The sequence below is a fragment of the Pleurodeles waltl genome, chromosome 4_1 (genome assembly GCF_031143425.1).
Source record: "Pleurodeles waltl isolate 20211129_DDA chromosome 4_1, aPleWal1.hap1.20221129, whole genome shotgun sequence".
Taxonomy (NCBI): domain Eukaryota; kingdom Metazoa; phylum Chordata; class Amphibia; order Caudata; family Salamandridae; genus Pleurodeles; species Pleurodeles waltl.
Window position 1 is genome coordinate 553,245,117 of NC_090442.1, and position 4,549 is coordinate 553,249,665.

A 4,549-nucleotide genomic window follows, 5' to 3' on the forward strand; every position below is an offset into this window, starting at 1 on the left:
AAAAAAATGTGATGTGTCCACGTTGCGTTTTGGGGCGTTTCCTGTCGCGGGCGCTAGGCCTACCCACACAAGTGAGGTATCATTTTTATTGGGAGACTTGGGGGAATGCTGGGTGGAAGGAAATTTGTGGCTCCTCTCTGATTCTAGAACTTTCTGTCACCAAAATGTGAGGAAAATGTGTTTTTTTAGCCAAATTTTGAGGTTTGCAAAGGATTCTGGGTAACAGAACCTAGTCAGAGCCCCGCAAGTCACCCCATCTTGGATTCCCCTGGGTTTCTAGTTTTAAAAAATGCACTGGTTTGTTAGGTTTCCCCAGGTGCCGGCAGAGCTAGAGGCCAAAGTCTACAGGTAGGCACTTTGCAAAAAACACCTCTGTTTTCTTTAAAAAAATGTGATGTGTCCACGTCACGTTTTGGGGCGTTTCCGGTCGCGGGCGCTAGGCCTACCCACACAAGTGAGGTATCATTTTATCGGGAGACTTGGGGGAACGCTGGGTGGTAGGAAATTTGTGGCTCCTCTCTGATTCCAGAACTTTCTGTCACCAAAATGAGAGGAAAATGTGTTTTTTTAGCCAAATTTTGAGGTTTGCAAAGGATTCTGGGTAACAGAACCTGGTCAGGGCCCCACAAGTCACCCCATCTTGGATTCCCCTAGGTCTCTAGTTTTCAAACATGCATAGGTTTGGTAGGTTTCCCTAGGTGCCGGCTGAGCTAGAGGCCAAAATCTACAGGTAGGCACTTTGCAAAAAACACCTCTGTTTTCTTTTAAAAAATGTGATGTGTCCACGTTGCTTTTTGGGGCGTTTCCTGTCGCGGGGCTAGGCCTACCCACACAAGTGAGGTATCATTTTTATCGGGAGACTTGGGGGAATGCTGGGTGGAAGGAAATTTGTGGCTCCTCTCTGATTCCAGAACTTTCTGTCACCAAAATGTGAGGAAAATGTGTTTTTTTAGCCAAATTTTGAGGTTTGCAAAGGATTCTGGGTAACAGAACCTGGTCAGAACCCCACAAGTCACCCCATCTTGGATTCCCCTGGGTTTCTAGTTTTCAAAAATGCGCTGGTTTGTTAGGTTTCCCCAGGTGCCGGCAGAGCTAGAGGCCAAAATCTACAGGTAGGCACTTTGCAAAAAAAACCTCTGTTTTCTTTAAAAAAATGTGATGTGTCCACGTTGCGTTTTGGGGCGTTTCCTGTCGCGGGCGCTAGGCCTACCCACACAAGTGAGGTATCATTTTTATCGGGAGACTTGGGGGAATGCTGGGTGGAAGGAACTTTGTGGCTCCTCTCTGATTCTAGAACTTTCTGTCACCAAAATGTGAGGAAAATGTGTTTTTTAGCCAAATTTTGAGGTTTGCAAAGGATTCTGGGTAACAGAACCTGGTCAGAGCCCCACAAGTCACCCCACCTTGGATTCCCCTAGGTCTCTAGTTTTAAAAAATGCATAGGTTTGGAAGGTTTCCCTAGGTGCCCGCTGAGCTAGAGGCTAAAATCTACAGGTAGGCACTTTGCAAAAAACACCTCTGTTTTCTTTAAAAAAATGTGATGTGTCCACGTCGCGTTTTGGGGCGTCTCCTGTCGCGGGCGCTAGGCCTACCCACACAAGTGAGGTATCATTTTATCGGGAGACTTGGGGGAACGCTGGGTGGCAGGAAATTTGTGGCTCCTCTCTGATTCCAGAACTTTCTGTCACCAAAATGAGAGGAAAATTTGTTTTTTTAGCCAAATTTTGAGGTTTGCAAAGGATTCTGGGTAACAGAACCTGGTCAGGGCCCCACAAGTCACCCCATCTTGGATTCCCCTAGGTCTCTAGTTTTCAAACATGCATAGGTTTGGTAGGTTTCCCTAGGTGCCGGCTGAGCTAGAGGCCAAAATCTACAGGTAGGCACTTTGCAAAAAACACCTCTGTTTTCTTTAAAAAAATGTGATGTGTCCACGTTGCGTTTTGGGGCGTTTCCTGTCGCGGGCGCTAGGCCTATCCACACAAGTGAGGTATCATTTTTATCGGGATACTTGGGGGAATGCTGGGTGGAAGGAAATTTGTGGCTCCTCTCTGATTCTAGAACTTTCTGTCACCAAAATGTGAGGAAAATGTGTTTTTTTAGGCAACTTTTGAGGTTTGCAAAGGATTCTGGGTAACAGAACCTGGTCAGAGCCCCACAAGTCACCCCACCTTGGATTCCCCTAGGTCTCTAGTTTTCAAAAATGCATAGGTTTGGAAGGTTTACCTAGGTGCCGGCTGAGCTAGAGGCCAAAATCTACAGGTAGGCACTTTGCAAAAAACACCTCTGTTTTCTTTAAAAAAATGTGATGTGTCCACGTTGCGTTTTGGGGCGTTTCCTGTCACGGGCGCTAGGCCTACCCACACAAGTGAGGTATCATTTTTATTGGGAGACTTGGGGGAATGCTGGGTGGAAGGAAATTTGTGGCTCCTCTCTGATTCTAGAACTTTCTGTCACCAAAATGTGAGGAAAATGTGTTTTTTTAGCCAAATTTTGAGGTTTGCAAAGGATTCTGGGTAACAGAACCTAGTCAGAGCCCCGCAAGTCACCCCATCTTGGATTCCCCTGGGTTTCTAGTTTTAAAAAATGCACTGGTTTGTTAGGTTTCCCCAGGTGCCGGCAGAGCTAGAGGCCAAAGTCTACAGGTAGGCACTTTGCAAAAAACACCTCTGTTTTCTTTAAAAAAATGTGATGTGTCCACGTCGCGTTTTGGGGCGTTTCCTGTCGCGGGCGCTAGGCCTACCCACACAAGTGAGGTATCATTTTATCGGGAGACTTGGGGGAACGCTGGGTGGTAGGAAATTTGTGGCTCCTCTCTGATTCCAGAACTTTCTGTCACCAAAATGAGAGGAAAATGTGTTTTTTTAGCCAAATTTTGAGGTTTGCAAAGGATTCTGGGTAACAGAACCTGGTCAGGGCCCCACAAGTCACCCCATCTTGGATTCCCCTAGGTCTCTAGTTTTCAAACATGCATAGGTTTGGTAGGTTTCCCTAGGTGCCGGCTGAGCTAGAGGCCAAAATCTACAGGTAGGCACTTTGCAAAAAACACCTCTGTTTTCTTTAAAAAAATGTGATGTGTCCACGTTGCTTTTTGGGGCGTTTCCTGTCGCGGGCGCTAGGCCTACCCACACAAGTGAGGTATCATTTTTATCGGGAGACTTGGGGGAATGCTGGGTGGAAGGAAATTTGTGGCTCCTCTCTGATTCCAGAACTTTCTGTCACCAAAATGTGAGGAAAATGTGTTTTTTTAGCCAAATTTTGAGGTTTGCAAAGGATTCTGGGTAACAGAACCTGGTCAGAGCCCCACAAGTCACCCCATCTTGGATTCCCCTGGGTTTCTAGTTTTCAAAAATGCGCTGGTTTGTTCGGTTTCCCCAGGTGCCGGCAGAGCTAGAGGCCAAAATCTACAGGAAGGCACTTTGCAAAAAAAACCTCTGTTTTCTTTAAAAAAATGTGATGTGTCCATGTTGCGTTTTGGGGCATTTCCTGTCGCGGGCGCTAGGCCTACCCACACAAGTGAGGTATCATTTTTATCGGGAGACTTGGGGGAATGCTGGGTGGAAGGAACTTTGTGGCTCCTCTCTGATTCTAGAACTTTCTGTCACCAAAATGTGAGGAAAATGTGTTTTTTAGCCAAATTTTGAGGTTTGCAAAGGATTCTGGGTAACAGAACCTGGTCAGAGCCCCACAAGTCACCCCACCTTGGATTCCCCTAGGTCTCTAGTTTTAAAAAATGCATAGGTTTGGAAGGTTTCCCTAGGTGCCGGCTGAGCTAGAGGCCAAAATCTACAGGTAGGCACTTTGCAAAAAACACCTCTGTTTTCTTTAAAAAAATGTGATGTGTCCACGTTGCTTTTTGGGGCGTTTCCTGTCGCGGGCGCTAGGCCTACCCACACAAGAGAGGTATTATTTTTATCGGGAGACTTGGGGGAATGCTGGGTGGAAGGAAATTTGAGGCTCCTCTCTGATTCCAGAACTTTCTGTCACCAAAATGTGAGGAAAATGTGTTTTTTTAGCCAAATTTTGAGGTTTGCAAAGGATTCTGGGTAACAGAACCTGGTCAGAGCCCCACAAGTCACCCCACCTTGGATTCCCCTAGGTCTCTAGTTTTCAGAAATGCATAGGTTTGGTAGGTTTCCCTAGGTGCCGGCTGAGCTAGAGGCCAAAATCTACAGGTAGGCACTTTGCAAAAAACACCTCTGTTTTCTTTAAAAAAATGTGATGTGTCCACGTTGCGTTTTGGGGCGTTTCCTGTCGCGGGCGCTAGGCCTACCCACACAAGTGAGGTATCATTTTATCGGGAGACTTGGGGGAACCCTGGGTGGTAGGGAATTTGTGGCTCCTCTCTGATTCCAGAACTTTCTGTCACCAAAATGTGAGGAAAATGTGTTTTTTTTGCCAAATTTTGAGATTTGCAAAGGATTCTGGGTAACAGAACCTGGTCAGAGCCCAACAAATCACCCCACCTTGGATTCCCCTAGGTCTCTAGTTTTCAAACATGCATAGGTTTGGTAGGTTTCCCTAGGTGCCCGCTGAGCTAGATGCCAAAATC